Source organism: Nuphar pumila, chromosome 4 (genome assembly GCF_984573655.1).
Source record: "Nuphar pumila chromosome 4, dmNupPumi1.hap1.1, whole genome shotgun sequence".
Taxonomy (NCBI): domain Eukaryota; kingdom Viridiplantae; phylum Streptophyta; class Magnoliopsida; order Nymphaeales; family Nymphaeaceae; genus Nuphar; species Nuphar pumila.
Window position 1 is genome coordinate 84,241,368 of NC_143252.1, and position 19,245 is coordinate 84,260,612.

The following is a 19,245-nucleotide window of genomic DNA, read 5'->3' on the forward strand; positions in this document are numbered from 1 at the left end:
GTGGCCCATTTTGCCACAGTAGAAGCATCCACCTGTGTCACGTAGACATGGTCCTCTTGCGTGATTAACATGGCATTTTGGGCAGTTTGAGTTGGACTGCAGGTTGTTTGGAGCCATGTTCTGCCTTGGCTTTACAACTTGTTGAGTGTTGTTCCCACCTTGGAACCTTTTCTTCTGAAAGGGTTGTCGTGAACCCTGGCCACTTGGAAACATTCTCTTCTTGTTCCCACCATCAACTATGGGCCTTTTTGCTATGATCACTTTTGATCGCTCCCAATCCACTTGTATTTTTGAAGCTGCTGCCACAGCCGTTTGAAACGTTTGAGGCATGCTGGTGATAACCCGTGACCTTAGCCCTTCTCGCAGTCCATTGATGTACTTGTCGGCCCTTTCTTGGTCGGTCTCAAATAACCGGGAGCAGTACCGTTCAAGATTTTGAAATTTGGTGGTATAGTCAATCAGATTCATGCCACCCTGCTCCAATTCCAGAAACTCCATCTTCTTCTTGTTTCTGGAGTGTAATGGAAAGTAATTATCCATGAAAGCTCTCCGGAAGTCAGTCCAAGGAATGACTTCAACTTCCGAGAACTGGATAATCTTAGTGGTATCCCACCACTTTCGTGCGTTGTCTTTCAGCCTGTACGTGCCAAAGTTGGTCTTCTTTTCTTCTGGTACTCCCAGCACCAGGAAGGCACGTTCGGTCTCTTCGACCCAACTTTCTGCCAGTTCAGGATCGGCTCTACCGGCGAAGACTGGTGGATCGAGCTTGAGGAATTTTTCATAGGTTATTCCCCCAAGGTTTTCGCTTCGAAGTGCGACTGGTTCTGGCCTTGTTTCTCGAATGGAAGTAACCAAATTGTTGAGTGTTTCCAGCAGGAATCCTTGAGTATGGGACTCCTCGCTCGGCATGGTTCTCCTTGTCGTAGGAGCCATTTATCTACCACATACAAGCAACGTGTTTTAGTTTCACAATGTATATATCGAGCAAAGTTTTATTTACTTAATATACATCACATTTACATAAGCATCGCCTTAAACAAAACGTCATGCCGCACTGGCAGACTTTTAGGCGTCGAGAAACTAGGTACATGAGTCTATTGACTCCAAAACACTACCAGTCTCTTCTAGGAACTGGATTTCTTTCTTGACCCAAAGAACCCGAAGTATCGTTTACTTCCACATTGCCTTGGTGCAGGCACAACTAGCTTTGGCTTGGGCGGCACTTCCGCACTCTCAAGCGACTCTTGTGGATAGATCAGTGATGCCGGTCCACTTGCCCATTCAGTGGCATCATGGCTCGGAGAATACGAGACCATAACGGGATGATATAGGTTGTATCCCTCTTCCTGGCCATTCAGACTCGGCGTTGGTGTAGCCGCTCTGTTCCCCCATATAATAGTACTTTGATTCGAGGAATCTGAAATCATAATGGGATTATAGAAGAAGTTGTTGCATCCCTCCTCCCAACTGTGCAAGCTAGGCGTACATGATGCCTGTTGATAGCCTTGCGATTGACCAAATCCCTCAAGGAAGTTCAAGTCAAATCCTACCAGAGACGGTAGTTCATCAGAAGTTGCTGGAGTACGGCTACTCCGTCTACTGGAGTAATGTGGCCCACTAACACGCGAGGTCTCATCCCTAAGACCAAGCTATCCCCGCCGACCCATATCGGCGGTATGCTTCATTTGGCATTCATTGACGGAATGCCCTTCTTCGCCACAATACTGGCAGTCTTGGACTTCATATGGGCATACCCACTCATCGTGCATGATCCCGCAACGATAGCAGTATCCTCGGGAGTCGTGAGTTGCCATCTATACAAAGATGCACTCAGATCAGAACAAGAAGTACAAAATATACTTACAGTGCGATATGGTGGACAAGACGGATCTCGAACCAGGTTTCTCAGACTCTTGCTTTGATACCAATTCTGTAACGCCCCGGATTTCCAAAACAAAGCTAAGTTAAAATTTTCATGAATTTCTTTTTTTTTTCTTTGCAGCGGAACTTAGAAAAACTTTTAGCAGCGGAATAAGACGATAATGAGTCGTCGGTTTTAGAAAACTCCGAGCACGTTGCAGGTATGTGGCCAAGCAACTCATTGACCACCAAAGTGTTCCATTTTATCGAAAGCATATGTTTATTACAACACTACTGCTTAGAAAAGCAGTGAAGGTTCAATAAAAAGGAAGCAGTACAACTCTGTCTAGAGAAACCCTGGAACTCGATGCCGCCTTGCTCCGCATATCGTCACGCAGGTTCAACACCTGAAATCCCCATTAAACGGGGTCAGAACCACTGATGGTCTGGTAAGTAGGCAAACACCTATCTATTCAACTCAAGTAAATGCATAGACCACTAAAGGTCGCAGTTCGTAATACGACGCTCAAGCCTCCATGACTTAGCGTATATCGCAAAAGCCTCATCAGGGCTATGAGTTGAACATCCACGCAAGTCTTCATGACTTCGCATAAGCCTCTTCAGGGCTGTGAGTTAGAATAACCTCTTAAGTCTTTACGACTTAGCCTTGACCTCCTCAGAGTAACGAATGGATGTCTAGCTCAAGCCTTTATGCTTGGCACATTCGTATCCTACGAATCTAAGGACAGCTTCTTCGAGCTTCACTTAGTCGTACGGATATCAATGGGGTTCTTTCTCAATCGGTCCAGTAGTATACCGACCATGACACCTTCACAAAGGTTATGCAGGACTGACTCAACAACGTCATCCACTCATACATTCAAAGTAGCGCTGTACCTAAGCTAATGCTTTGTTTCGATAATTGCACCTCCCCCTGGGCTTAGGGGACTCATATCTCGGCGACAACGCGACGATCTGGGGGTTGATTATTTTATGTATTTTAGATACCTCAGAGGCCTGTTGACCCCATCCCCCTAGTAAGACGGTACAGCATACCGGAAGAGATCCTTACTAGGTATCCGAATGCATTCTGCTACTGCAGTAGTTGGGTTCAATTCTTAGATATTTAAGGATAACCACGACCTCCATACCTCTAAGTGACGAAGGCCATCAATGAACTCTATCAGGTTCGGGTGAAATATATGTCACTCAAGGCTGCGCCATCACCGTCTTCCTCGGTGAGAAATTCTGAAAGGGGCCTGCCGGTCTTACAATTACTTGACAAACATTGCATGCCTATAGGGCAGCCTTTGAGAAGTATGTACCCGACCCCAATCAACCACACGGTTTTCACCGTGGAACAAAGGTTTTATTCATATGCATGCTTAACTCTGCTCTCGGCACTTCGGCCTTGACGAGCACTTCACCTCTTTCGGTGGAAACAACACACTCCGGCTCAGCGGCCCTTACGAGTCTGGTTGTTTGATAATTCTCAATGAACATGCACATGACTCGATCTCTACGGATCGGCTACTCGGCGTATTTTTACGCAACGAGCTCAGGACCTCGTCAAGGTGCTACCACTACTTTGGCGCAACGGCCCTTACAAGTATGGTGCCCTTGCAGGTGCCAGGGAGACGAGTCATTCTGACATCGTTCCAACAAAGGGCATTATTGTGCCACTTAACTGGCTCTGGCAGCTCTTCCGCCAACCATTTTGTCAACATCTTCTCTGCTCTACCGGCAGTGGTGCGACGAACCTTTCTACATCGTAGAAGGCGTTCGATAACTGGGTAGCACTTCTGCTACGTTCTTTCTGAGCCATTCTTTAGCTCCTTCAGGAATTTCAGCAGCACTTCCTCTCTTTAACGGAGAAAGCGTGCGTTTTCTTTTATCCATTTCAGTGGCATCTCCCCTCTTTGGTGGGAAATCGCTACGCTTAACTCGGGAAATGGATGTGCACCGTTGTGCGTACTTTGCATCCATCAAGGTTGCAGGAACCTTGGGTCATAGCCAGGCCATACGTAATTGATTTAGTCTTTACGTAAAGAGCATTTTGCCAAAAGGCGAAGCCTTTCTAATAGGGGCTTCATTCGTCAAGCAGAATCTTGTACGAGGAGCGATAAGGGAATCGCATGGGCGATTTTGGAGTTGATCTCCATTTGAACGCTCACTTACGCGCCATATATGTAATATAAGCAGAAGCCTGTGCTTTATACAGCGGCGGCGTAAAGGAAATGCATATACTATTGTTCAGGGTGTGTAACTGAACGAAATATTCTACATATATAACAAAACAGAAGCCTTGGCATCGTTCGACGCGACAGCGTAAGTAAATGCATAATCGGAAGTGCAGTAATCGGAAGTACAGAAAGCAGGGAGCCTTGGCATCATACGACGCGACGGCAAAGGTAAATTACATAGCCTGTGCGATATAAGACGCGTCGGCAGAATCAACAGATATACACCTAGATCTGTATCCAACGATAGTTACGAGGCGAGCGATTGAACACCGAAGTGTCCTAGAGAGCTCAACCAAGAACTAGGGTGAGATACTATTTTGAAGAACGCATATACTGCATATTCGAACATATATATCCGACGATAGTTACGAGGCGAGCGCGTGAACACCGAAGCGTCCTAGAGGGCTCAACCAAGAACTAAAGCAAGATACTACTTCAGAAAGTATATGCTATATACAAACAATCAAATACTTGAGAGAGATGGTTTAATGAAGCGAACTTACTTCAATTTGAGGAAGAAACGACTCCGATTGCTTCAAACGCTTCGAACGAGGCTCGACTTCGAAAAATGATCAACTTCGAACTTCGGACGAAAAAGGCCTTGGACTTTGACTTTGAACCAAACCAGGTTCAAGTCAAGTCAACTGGGTTCAGACTTTGGTCAAGTAGGTTCAGACCTAGGTCAGGTGGGTTAGGACCAGGTCAGGCAGGCTCAGACCAGGTCAAGCAGGCTCAGGCTAAGTCAGGCAGGCTCAGACCATGTCAGGTGGGATCAGGTGGGCTAGGCTAGGTAGGGGAGGTTTGAAAAAAGGAGGAGAGAGAGAGGGGTTGGCGATTTTCTAAAGGAGGGGGGGTCCTCTATTTATAGGTTCTGAAACTTGGGCCCCAAGTTTCAGATTCCCCTCTTTACCCTTGGGCTTTTCTGAGAATCCCTTCCATGGAAGGTGCTGCAACATGCTGGAAGGCTCTGAAAGGTGCTGGAATATTCTAGATTATTCTAGAATATTTTCTGAGAAATATTTCTGTGGGTCCCACCCATATTTCTGTGGGTCCCGCAAGAATTTCGGGTTTTCGGTGATTTTTTTCCGAAAAATTCTGAGTACGCCATTATCTTCGTATTGATGCCCCTAAGAAAGTTGGCTCGCAGGAATCCTTTGATTTTGTTCAGATAGGAAGTTATGGCTTCCAGAGTGTTTGAGCATATATTCGCGATTCGACGAATATCCTAAGTGTTACTGGCTCACAGGAATTGATTCATTTTCGCATTCTGAGAAAAATGCCATTTTTAGCGGTAAATGCCTCATGAATTTTATTCAGATATTTTCTGAAAAATTGCGGGTCTTACATCATTACCCCCTTAAAGGAATTTCGTCCGCGAAATTCAGCTAAGAGTACAAGGTGAAGAGTTCAGGATATTTATCCCGCATATCCGATTCGGGCTCCCAAGTGCAATCATCGACTCTGTGATGTTGCCATCTCACTTTGACAAGTGGAATGACCTTCGTCCTTAGCACTTGCTCCCGTCGGTCCATGATCTCTACTGGCCTTTCTTCCACCGTCATATCCTCCTGGATGTCAATATCTTCATGTTGGATGACGTGGGAAGGGTCGTGAACGTATTTTCTAAGCATTGACACGTGAAATACATTGTGTATCTGTGTATACTGCGGTGGCAATGCTACTCTGTAGGCGGTCTCTCCTATCCGGCTCAAAACCTCGAAGGGACCAACGAATCTGGGGCTGAGCTTCCCCTTCTTTCCGAAACGAAACACACTCTTGGTTGGGGAGACCTTGATAAAAACCTTATCTCCAACCGCAAAAGTGAGTTCCCTACGCCGCTGATCAGCGTAGCTCTTCTGTCGACTCTGAGCAGTCAGTAGCTTCTTCCTGATCATGTGGACCTGCTCAGTATAATGCTGCAACACTATGGGCGAGTCCAAGGTTCGCTCACCCACTTCACCCCAATGGATTGGTGATCGACAGGGTCGCCCGTACAAGGCTTCATACGGTGCCATTCCAATGATAGCGTGGTGGCTAATATTATAAGCAAATTCAGCCAACGCTAGGTGGGAATCCCAATCACCTTTCCATTCTAGCATACAGGCTCTTAGCATATCTTCGAGAGTCTGTATGGTTCGTTCTGATTGCCCATCTGTTTGGGGATGGAATGCTGTACTGAACTTGAGTTTCGTCCCCAGGGCTCTTTGAAGCTGCTCCCAAAAGTGAGAGGTGAACTTCGGGTCACGATCGGATATGATTGAAATCGGCACTCCATGGAGTCTAACGATTTCTCGAATGTAGATCTCTGCCAACCGCTCAGTTGAGTATCGAGTGTTGATCGGCAGGAAGTGAGCAGACTTGGTGAGTCTGTCCACGATCACCCATATTAAATCGTGTTGTCTCTTGGACCGAGGCAATCCAACGATGAAATCCATCGTAATGCCCTCCCATTTCCATTCTGGAATCTCGATCCGTTGCATTTTTCCACCAGGTCGTTGATGCTCAATTTTTACTTGCTGGCAGATTAAACACCTTGAGACAAATGTAGCCAAATCACGTTTCATACCCCTCCACCAGTACTTTCTCTGTAAGTCCCGAAACATTTTTGTACCTCTAGGGTGAATGGTGTACTTGTTGTTATGAGCCTCCTGAAGTACTTCGTGTCTTAGCTCAGGGTTATTTGGAACCCAAATTCTTTCTTCCATCCATATTCCTCCATCCTCTTTTAAATGGAAGAAAGTGTCATCTTTTGCAGCACGAGCTTTTAATTCCAAGTACTGGGGGTCCTTGAACTGCTCGGCTACGATGCGATCGAGGATCTCGATATGGATTGTCAGGCATGACAATCGAATCTTTCCTGGGTCAGCCAGGAATGGCTTTCAACTGACAAAATCCTCCATCAGCTTCCATTGTCCGGTGAGGCTGGCTAGAGTGCCAACAGTCTTGCGACTAAGGGCATCTGCTACAACATTCGCTTTTTCAGGGTAATAGAAAAGCGTGAATTCATAGTCTTTGAGGAATTCCAGCCATCGCCGTTGCCGCATATTGAGTTCCTTTTGAGAAAAGAGATTTTAGGCTTTTATGGTCCGACATGACCTCAAATTTCTCTCCATAAAGGTAGTGTCGCCATATTTTAAGTGCGAACACTACCGCGGCAAGCTCAAGATCGTGGGTTGGATAGTTTTTCTCATGAATTCTTAACTGACGGGATGCATAGGCGATTACTTTGCCATGCTGCATCAATACGCAACCCAGACCTGTTCCCGAGGCATCGGTATAAGCCACGAAGCCTCCCTGACAAGCAGGTAAGGTAAGGACAGGGGCAGTGGTAAGCCTCTGTTTGAGAACCTCAAAGCACTCCTTACACTGGTCAGTCCATTCGAACTTGACTCCCTTTTTCAACAACTTTGTCATCGGTACGGCGATTCGGGAGAAGTCTTGTATGAACTTCCGATAATATCCGGAAAGTCCAAGGAAGCTGCGGACCTCAGTGATATTTTCTGGCTGCTTCCAGTCTATCACAGCTTCGACCTTCGCAGGATCTACTGCAATTCCATCTTTGGAGATCACATGGCCAAGGAACATTACTTTGTCTAGCCAGAATTCACATTTTGAAAACTTGGCATATAACTGATTATCTTGAAGGGTTTTCAAGACGATTCTCAAGTGCTCCTTGTGTTGTTCCTCATTCTCTGAATACACGAGAATGTCATCAATGAAGACGATGACAAAAGTGTCTAAGTATGGCTTGAACACTCGGTTCATCAGGTCCATAAAGACAGCAGGCACATTAGTAAGTCCGAAGGGCATTACTACAAACTCATAATGGCCATATCTCGTTCTGAAGGCAGTCTTAGGTATATCCTCCTCCTTAACTCTGAGCTGATGGTATCCAGACCTGAGGTCGATCTTGGAGAACACTCTCGCTGTTCTGAGCTGATCGAATAAGTCCTCAATCCGAGGCAATGGGTACTTATTTTTAACGGTTGCCTGGTTAAGCATCCGATAATCGATGCATAACCGAAGGGATCCATCCTTCTTCTTTACAAACAGCACTGGGGCTCCCCATGGTGACATACTTAGTCGAATGAACCCTTGTTCCATCAGTTCTTCCAACTGACATTTCAACTCACTGAGTTCAGCTGGTGCCATACGATAAGGGGCTTTGGATATCGGCGCTGTTCCAGGTAAGGATTGAATTCCAAATTCAACCTCACGAAGTGGCGGAAGTCCTGGCAATTCCTCAGGAAACAGATCGGGAAACTCCCGCACTACTTCCAAACTCTCAAGGGGTTGGTCGTTGGATTTTTCCACCGAGAGACTCAACAGGAAGGCCACACAACCCTTCCTAAGGTATTTTTGTACCTTAAGTGATGATATGAGCCTTTTTTGTGGAACTGGTTTGGATAACCGGTAATCCATCTTAGGCAATCCGGGTCGAGATAGAATTACTCTGCCCTCGCGGCACAGAATCTTGGCATTATTCTGAGCCAACCAATTCATTCCCAGAATGACATCGTACTGTATCATATCGATCAGGATGGCGTCAGTAGGCAAGTGTTGCCCTGCTATCTCTATATCCAAATTTTTCACACACCGGATACATTTGGTGCGTGAACCCAACGGGTTATATACTTCGATCATTTTATCAATCGGTTGCACCGAGGCGTGGAGTTGTTCGGTGAAATCGTCAGAGATAAACGTATGAGTAGCACCACAATCAAACAAGACGTAAGCTGCATGTCCATTAACAGGTACGGTGCCTTCAATGAGGTCACCGGTTTCGACTTGTTCAGTCGTTACAGCGTATACACGACCTGCAGCAGGCCTTTGTTCTACTCTAGGTGGGGGTCATTGGACTAGTGTTCGTTGTGGTACTTGTTGAGAGGGTCCGGCAGATCCGGCATTCCTCCTTTGCTCATCAGCAAGCTTCTTCCTGCACTGTCTTGCAATGTAGCCCATTTTGCCACAGTAGAAGCATCCACCTGTGTCACGTAGACATGGTCCTCTTGCGTGATTAACATGGCATTTTGGGCAGTTTGGGTTGGACTGCAGGTTGTTTGGAGCCATGTTCTGCCTTGGCCTTACAACTTGTTGAGTGTTGTTCCCACCTTGGAACCTTTTCTTCTGAAAGGGTTGTCGTGAACCCTGGCCACTTGGAAACATTCTCTTCTTGTTCCCACCATCAACTATGGGCCTTTTTGCTATGATCACTTTTGATCGCTCCCAATCCACTTGTATTTTTGAAGCTGCTGCCACAGCCGTTTGAAACGTTTGGGGCATGCTGGTGATAACCCGTGACCTTAGCCCTTCTCGCAGTCCATTGATGTACTTGTCGGCCCTTTCTTGGTCGGTCTCAAATAACCGGGAGCAGTACCGTTCAAGATTTTGAAATTTGGTGGTATAGTCAATCAGATTCATGCCACCCTGCTCCAATTCCAGAAACTCCATCTTCTTCTTGTTTCTGGAGTGTAATGGAAAGTAATTATCCATGAAAGCTCTCCGGAAGTCATTCCAAGGAATGACTTCAACTTCCGAGAACTGGATAATCTTAGTGGTATCCCACCACTTTCGTGCGTTGTCTTTCAGCCTGTACTTGCCAAAGTTGGTCTTCTTTTCTTCTGGTACTCCCAGCACCAGGAAGGCACGTTCGGTCTCTTCGACCCAACTTTCTGCCAGTTCAGGATCGGCTCTACCGGCGAAGACTGGTGGATCGAGCTTGAGGAATTTTTCATAGGTTATTCCACCAAGTTTTTCGCTTCGAAGTGCGACTGGTTCTGCCCTTGTTTCTCGAATGGCAGTAACCAAATTAGTGAGTGTTTCCAGCAGGAATCCTTGAGTATGGGACTCCTCGCTCGGCATGGTTCTCCTTGTCGTAGGAGCCATTTATCTACCACATACAAGCAACGTGTTTTAGTTTCACAATGTATATATCGAGCAAAGTTTTATTTACTTAATATACATCACATTTACATAAGCATCACCTTAAACAAAACGTCATGCCGCACTGGCAGACTTTTAGGCGTCGAGAAACTAGGTACATGAGTCTATTGACTCCAAAACACTACCAGTCTCTTCTAGGAACTGGATTTCTTTCTTGACCCAAAGAACCCGAAGTATCGTTTACTTCCACATTGCCTTGGTGCAGGCACAACTAGCTTTGGCTTGGGCGGCACTTCAGCACTCTCAAGCGACTCTTGTGGATAGATCAGTGATGCCGGTCCACTTGCCCATTCAGTGGCATCATGGCTCGGAGAATCCGAGACCATAACGGGATGATATAGGTTGTATCCCTCTTCCTGGCCATTCAGACTCGGCGTTGGTGTAGCCGCTCTGTTCCCCCATATAATAGTACTTTGATTCGAGGAATCTGAAATCATAATGGGATTATAGAAGAAGTTGTTGCATCCCTCCTCCCAACTGTGCAAGCTAGGCGTACATGATGTCTGTTGATAGCCTTGCGATTGACCAAATCCCTCAAGGAAGTTCAAGTCAAATCCTACCAGAGACGGTAGTTCATCAGAAGTTGCTGGAGTACGGCTACTCCGTCTACTGGAGTAATGTGGCCCACTAACACGCGAGGTCTCATCCCTAAGACCAAGCGATCCCCGCCGACCCATATCGGCGGTATGCTTCATTTGGCATTCATTGACGGAATGCCCTTCTTCGCCACAATACTGGCAGTCTTGGACTTCATATGGGCATACCCACTCATCGTGCATGATCCCGCAACGATAGCAGTATCCTCGGGAGTCGTGAGTTGCCATCTATACAAAGATGCACCCAGATCAGAACAAGAAGTACAAAATATACTTACAGTGCGATATGGTGGACAAGACGTATCTCGAACCAGGTTTCTCAGACTCTTGCTTTGATACCAATTCTGTAACGCCCCGGATTTCCAAAACAAAGCTAAGTTAAAATTTTCATGAATTTCTTTTTTTTTTCTTTGCAGCGGAACTTAGAAAAACTTTTAGCAGCGGAATAAGACGATAATGAGTCGTCGGTTTTAGAAAACTCCGAGCACGTTGCAGGTATGTGGCCAAGCAACTCATTGACCACCAAAGTGTTCCATTTTATCGAAAGCATATGTTTATTACAATACTACTGCTTAGAAAAGCAGTGAAGGTTCAATAAAAAGGAAGCAGTACAACTCTGTCTAGAGAAACCCTGGAACTCGATGCCGCCTTGCTCCGCATATCGTCACGCAGGTTCAACACCTGAAATCCCCATTAAACGGGGTCAGAACCACTGATGGTCTGGTAAGTAGGCAAACACCTATCTATTCAACTCAAGTAAATGCATAGACCACTCAAGGTCGCAGTTCGTAATACGACGCTCAAGCCTCCATGACTTAGCGTATATCGCAAAAGCCTCATCAGGGCTATGAGTTGAACATCCACGCAAGTCTTCATGACTTCGCATAAGCCTCTTCAGGGCTGTGAGTTAGAATAACCTCTTAAGTCTTTACGACTTAGCCTTGACCTCCTCAGAGTCACGAATGGATGTCTAGCTCAAGCCTTTATGCTTGGCACATCCGTATCCTACGAATCTAAGGACAGCTTCTTCGAGCTTCACTTAGTCGTACGGATATCAATGGGGTTCTTTCTCAATCGGTCCAGTAGTATACCGACCATGACACCTTCACAAAGGTTATGCAGGACTGACTCAACAACGTCATCCACTCATACATTCAAAGTAGCGCTGTACCTAAGCTAATGCTTTGTTTCGATAATTGCACCTCCCCCTGGGCTTAGGGGACTCATATCTCGGCGAGAACGCGACGATCTGGAGGTTGATTATTCTATGTATTTTAGATACCTCAGAGGCCTGTTGACCCCATCCCCCTAGTAAGACGGTACAGCATACCGGAAGAGATCCTTACTAGGTATCCGAATGCATTCTGCTACTGCAGTAGTTGGGTTCAATCCTTAGATATTTAAGGATAACCACGACCTCCATACCTCTAAGTGACGAAGGCCATCAATGAACTCTATCAGGTTCGGGTGAAATATATGTCACTCAAGGCTGCGCCATCACCGTCTTCCTCGGTGAGAAATTCTGAAAGGGGCCTGCCGGTCTTACAATTACTTGACGAACATTGCATGCCTATAGGGCAGCCTTTGAGAAGTATGTACCCGACCCCAATCAACCACACGGTTTTCACCGTGGAACAAAGGTTTTATTCATATGCATGCTTAACTCTGCTCTCGGCACTTCGGCCTTGACGAGCACTTCACCTCTTTCGGTGGAAACAACACACTCCGGCTCAGCGGCCCTTACGAGTCTGGTTGTCTGATAATTCTCAATGAACATGCACATGACTCGATCTCTACGGATCTGCTACTCGGCGTATTTTTACGCAACGAGCTCAGGACCTCGTCAAGGTGCTACCACTAGTTTGGCGCAACGGCCCTTACAAGTATGGTGCCCTTGCAGGTGCCAGGGAGACGAGTCATTCTGACATCGTTCCAACAAAGGGCATCATTGTGTCACTTAACTGGCTCTGGCAGCTCTTCCGCAAACCATTTTGTCAACATCTTCTCTGCTCTACCGGCAGTGGTGCGACGAACCTTTCTACATCGTAAAAGGCGTTCGATAACTGGGTAGCACTTCTGCTACGTTCTTTCTGAGCCATTCTTTAGCTCCTTCAGGAATTTCAGCAGCACTTCCTCTCTTTAACGGAGAAAGCGTGCGTTTTCTTTTATCCATTTCAGTGGCATCTCCCCTCTTTGGTGGGAAATCGCTACGCTTAACTCGGGAAATGGATGTGCACCGTTGTGCGTACTTTGCATCCATCAAGGTTGCAGGAACCTTGGGTCATAGCCAGGCCATACGTAATTGATTTAGTCTTTACGTAAAGAGCATTTTGCCAAAAGGCGAAGCCTTTCCAATAGGGGCTTCATTCGTCAAGCAGAATCTTGTACGAGGAGCGATAAGGGAATCGCATGGGCGATTTTGGAGTTGATCTCCATTTGAACGCTCACTTATGCGCCATATATGTAATATAAGCAGAAGCCTGTGCTTTATACAGCGGCGGCGTAAAGGAAATGCATATACTATTGTTCAGGGTGTGTAACTGAACAAAATATTCTACATATATAACAAAACAGAAGCCTTGGCATCGTTCGACGCGACAGCGTAAGTAAATGCATAATCGGAAGTGCAGTAATCGGAAGTACAGAAAGCAGGGAGCCTTGGCATCATACGACGCGACGGCAAAGGTAAATTACATAGCCTGTGCGATATAAGACGCGTCGGCAGAATCAACAGATATACACCCAGATCTGTATCCAACGATAGTTACGAGGCGAGCGATTGAACACCGAAGTGTCCTAGAGAGCTCAACCAAGAACTAGGGTGAGATACTATTTTGAAGAACGCATATACTGCATATTCGAACATATATATCCGACGATAGTTACGAGGTGAGCGCGTGAACACCGAAGTGTCCTAGAGGGCTCAACCAAGAACTAAAGCAAGATACTACTTCAGAAAGTATATGCTATATACAAACAATCAAATACTTGAGAGAGATGGTTTAATGAAGCGAACTTACTTCAATTTGAGGAAGAAACGACTCTGATTGCTTCAAACGCTTCGAACGAGGCTCGACTTCGAAAAATGATCAACTTCGAACTTCGGACGAAAAAGAACTTGGACTTTGACTTTGAACCAAACCAGGTTCAAGTCAAGTCAACTGGGTTCAGACTTTGGTCAAGTAGGTTCAGACCTAGGTCAGGTGGGTTAGGACCAGGTCAGGCAGGCTCAGACCAGGTCAAGCAGGCTCAGGCTAAGTCAGGCAGGCTCAGACCAGGTCAGGTGGGATCAGGTGGGCTAGGCTAGGTAGGGGAGGTTTGAAAAAAGGAGGAGAGAGAGAGGGGTTGGCGATTTTCTAAAGGAGGGGGGGTCCTCTATTTATAGGTTCTGAAACTTGGGCCCCAAGTTTCAGATTCCCCTCTTTACCCTTGGGCTTTTCTGAGAATCCCTTCCATGGAAGGTGCTGGAACATGCTGGAAGGCTCTGGAAGGTGCTGGAATATTCTAGATTATTCTAGAATATTTTCTGAGAAATATTTCTGTGGGTCCCACCCATATTTCTGTGGGTCCCGCAAGAATTTCGGGTTTCGGTGATTTTTTTCCGAAAAATTCTGAGTACGCCATTATCTTCGTATTGATGCCCCTAAGAAAGTTGGCTCGCAGGAATCCTTTGATTTTGTTCAGATAGGAAGTTATGGCTTCCAGAGTGTTTGAGCATATATTCGCGATTCGACGAATATCCTAAGTGTAACTGGCTCACAGGAATTGATTCATTTTCGCATTCTAAGAAAAATGCCATTTTTAGCGGTAAATGCCTCATGAATTTTATTCAGATATTTTCTGAAAAATTGCGGGTCTTACATCATTACCCCCTTAAAGGAATTTCGTCCGCGAAATTCAGCTAAGAGTACAAGGTGAAGAGTTCAGGATATTTATCCCGCATATCCGATTCGGGCTCCCAAGTGCAATCATCGACTCTGTGATGTTGCCATCTCACTTTGACAAGTGGAATGACCTTCGTCCTTAGCACTTGCTCCCGTCGGTCCATGATCTCTACTGGCCTTTCTTCCACCGTCATATCCTCTTGGATGTCAATATCTTCATGTTGGATGACGTGGGAAGGGTCGTGAACGTATTTTCTAAGCATTGACACGTGAAATACATTGTGTATCTGTGTATACTGCGGTGGCAATGCTACTCTGTAGGCGGTCTCTCCTATCCGGCTCAAAACCTCGAAGGGACCAACAAATCTGGGGCTGAGCTTCTCCTTCTTTCCGAAACGAAACACACTCTTGGTTGGGGAGACCTTGATAAAAACCTTATCTCCAACCGCAAAAGTGAGTTCCCTAAGCCGCTGATCAGCGTAGCTCTTCTGTCGACTCTGAGCAGTCAGTAGCTTCTTCCTGATCATGTGGACCTGCTCAGTATAATGCTGCAACACTATGGGCGAGTCCAAGGTTCGCTCACCCACTTCACCCCAATGGATTGGTGATCGACAGGGTCGCCCGTACAAGGCTTCATACGGTGCCATTCCAATGATAGCGTGGTGGCTAATATTATAAGCAAATTCAGCCAACGCTAGGTGGGAATCCCAATCACCTTTCCATTCTAGCATACAGGCTCTTAGCATATCTTCGAGAGTCTGTATGGTTCGTTCTGATTGCCCATCTGTTTGGGGATGGAATGCTGTACTGAACTTGAGTTTCGTCCCCAGGGCTCTTTGAAGCTGCTCCCAAAAGTGAGAGGTGAACTTCGGGTCACGATCGGATATGATCGAAATCGGCACTCCATGGAGTCTAACGATTTCCCGAATGTAGATCTCTGCCAACCGCTCAGTTGAGTATCGAGTGTTGATCGGCAGGAAGTGAGCAGACTTGGTGAGTCTGTCCACGATCACCCATATTGAATCGTGTTGTCTCTTGGACCGAGGCAATCCAATGATGAAATCCATCGTAATGCCCTCCCATTTCCATTCTGGAATCTCGATCCGTTGCATTTTTCCACCAGGTCGTTGATGCTCAATTTTTACTTGCTGGCAGATTAAACACCTTGAGACAAATGTAGCCACATCACGTTTCATACCCCTCCACCAGTACTTTCTCTGTAAGTCCCGAAACATTTTTGTACCTCTAGGGTGAATGGTGTACTTGCTGTTATGAGCCTCCTGAAGTACTTCGTGTCTTAGCTCAGGGTTATTTGGAACCCAAATTCTTTCTTCCATCCATATTCCTCCATCCTCTTTTAAATGGAAGAAAGTGTCATCTTTTGCAGCACGAGCTTTTAATTCCAAGTACTGGGGGTCCTTGAACTGCTCGGCTACGATGCGATCGAGGATCTCGATATGGATTGTCAGGCATGACAATCGAATCTTTCCTGGGTCAGCCAGGAATGGCTTCCAACTGACAAAATCCTCCATCAGCTTCCATTGTCCGGTGAGGCTGGCTAGAGTGCCAACAGTCTTGCGACTAAGGGCATCTGCTACAACATTCGCTTTTTCAGGGTAATAGAAAAGCGTGAATTCATAGTCTTTGAGGAATTCCAGCCATCGCCGTTGCCGCATATTGAGTTCCTTTTGAGAAAAGAGGTATTTTAGGCTTTTATGGTCCGACATGACCTCAAATTTCTCTCCATAAAGGTAGTGTCGCCATATTTTAAGTGCGAACACTACCGCGGCAAGCTCAAGATCGTGGGTTGGATAGTTTTTCTCATGAATTCTTAACTGACGGGATGCATAGGCGATTACTTTGCCATGCTGCATCAATACGCAACCCAGACCTGTTCCCGAGGCATCGGTATAAGCCACGAAGCCTCCCTGACCAGCAGGTAAGGTAAGGACAGGGGCAGTGGTAAGCCTCTGTTTGAGAACCTCAAAGCACTCCTTACACTGGTCAGTCCATTCGAACTTGACTCTCTTTTTCAACAATTTTGTCATCGGTAGGGCGATTCGGGAGAAGTCTTGTATGAACTTCCGATAATATCCGGAAAGTCCAAGGAAGCTGCGGACCTCAGTGATATTTTCTGGCTGCTTCCAGTCTATCACAGCTTCGACCTTCGCAGGATCTACTGCAATTCCATCTTTGGAGATCACATGGCCAAGGAACATTACTTTGTCTAGCCAGAATTCACATTTTGAAAACTTGGCATATAACTGATTATCTTGAAGGGTTTTCAAGACGATTCTCAAGTGCTCCTTGTGTTGTTCCTCATTCTCTGAATACACGAGAATGTCATCAATGAAGACGATGACAAAAGTGTCTAAGTATGGCTTGAACACTCGGTTCATCAGGTCCATAAAGACAGCAGGCGCATTAGTAAGTCCGAAGGGCATTACTACGAACTCATAATGGCCATATCTCGTTCTGAAGGCAGTCTTAGGTATATCCTCCTCCTTAACTCTGAGCTGATGGTATCCAGACCTGAGGTCGATCTTGGAGAACACTCTCGCTGTTCTGAGCTGATCGAATAAGTCCTCAATCCGAGGCAATGGGTACTTATTTTTAACGGTTGCCTGGTTAAGCATCCGATAATCGATGCATAACCGAAGGGATCCATCCTTCTTCTTTACAAACAGCACTGGGGCTCCCCATGGTGACATACTTGGTCGGATGAACCCTTGTTCCATCAGTTCTTCCAACTGACATTTCAACTCACTGAGTTCAGCTGGTGCCATACGATAAGGGGCTTTGGATATCGGCGTTGTTCCAGGTAAGGATTGAATTCCAAATTCAACCTCACGAAGTGGCGGAAGTCCTGGCAATTCCTCAGGAAACAGATCGGGAAACTCCCGCACTACTTCCAAACTCTCAAGGGGTTGGTCGTTGGATTTTTCCACCGAGAGACTCAACAGGAAGGCCACACAACCCTTCCTAAGGTATTTTTGTACCTTAAGTGATGATATGAGCCTTTTTTGTGGAACTGGTTTGGATAACCGGTAATCCATCTTAGGCAATCCGGGTCGAGATAGAATTACTCTGCCCTCGCGGCACAGAATCTTGGCAATATTCTGAGCCAACCAATTCATTCCCAGAATGACATCGTACTGTATCATATCGATCAGGATGGTGTCAGTAGGCAAGTGTTGCCCAGCTATCTCTATATCCAAATTTTTCACACACCGGATACATTTGGTGCGTGAACCCAACGGGTTATATACTTCGATCATTTTATCAATCGGTTGCACCGAGGCGTGGAGTTGTTCGGTGAAATCGTCAGAGATAAACGTATGAGTAGCACCACAATCAAACAAGACGTAAGCTGCATGTCCATTAACAGGTACGGTGCCTTCAATGAGGTCACCGGTTTCGACTTGTTCAGTCGTTACAGCGTATACACGACCTGCAACAGGCCTTTGTTCTACTCTAGGTGGGGGTCATTGGACTAGTGTTCGTTGTGGTACTTGTTGAGAGGGTCCGGCAGATCCGGCATTCCTCCTTTGCTCATCAGCAAGCTTCTTCCTGCACTGTCTTGCAATGTGGCCCATTTTGCCACAGTAGAAGCATCCACCTGTGTCACGTGGACATGGTCCTCTTGCGTGATTTACATGGCATTTTGGGCAGTTTGGGTTGGACTGCAGGTTGTTTGGAGCCATGTTCTGCCTTGGCCTTACAACTTGTTGAGTGTTGTTCCCACCTTTGAACCTTTTCTTCTGAAAGGGTTGTCGTGAACCCTGGCCACTTGGAAACATTCTCTTCTTGTTCCCACCATCAACTATGGGCCTTTTTGCTATGATCACTTTTGATCGCTCCCAATCCACTTGTATTTTTGAAGCTGCTGCCACAGCCGTTTGAAACGTTTGGGGCATGCTGGTGATAACCCGTGACCTTAGCCCTTCTCGCAGTCCATTGATGTACTTGTCGGCCCTTTCTTGGTCGGTCTCAAATAACCGAGAGCAGTACCGTTCAAGATTTTGAAATTTGGTGGTATAGTCAATCAGATTCATGCCACCCTGCTCCAATTCCAGAAACTCCATCTTCTTCTTGTTTCTGGAGTGTAATGGAAAGTAATTATCCATGAAAGCTCTCCGAAAGTCAGTCCAAGGAATGACTTCAACTTCCGAGAACTGGATAATCTTAGTGGTATCCCACCACTTTCGTGCGTTGTCTTTCAGCCTGTACGTGCCAAAGTTGGTCTTCTTTTCTTCTGGTACTCCCAGCACCAGGAAGGCACGTTCGGTCTCTTCGACCCAACTTTCTGCCAGTTCAGGATCGGCTCTACCGGCGAAGACTGGTGGATCGAGCTTGAGGAATTTTTCATAGGTTATTCCACCAAGGTTTTCGCTTCGAAGTGCGACTGGTTCTGCCCTTGTTTCTCGAATGGCAGTAACCAAATTAGTGAGTGTTTCCAGCAGGAATCCTTGAGTATGGGACTCCTCGCTCGGCATGGTTCTCCTTGTCGTAGGAGCCATTTATCTACCACATACAAGCAATGTGTTTTAGTTTCACAATGTATATATCGAGCAAAGTTTTATTTACTTAATATACATCACATTTACATAAGCATCGCCTTAAACAAAACGTCATGCCGCACTGGCAGACTTTTAGGCGTCGAGAAACTAGGTACATGAGTCTATTGACTCCAAAACACTACCAGTCTCTTCTAGGAAC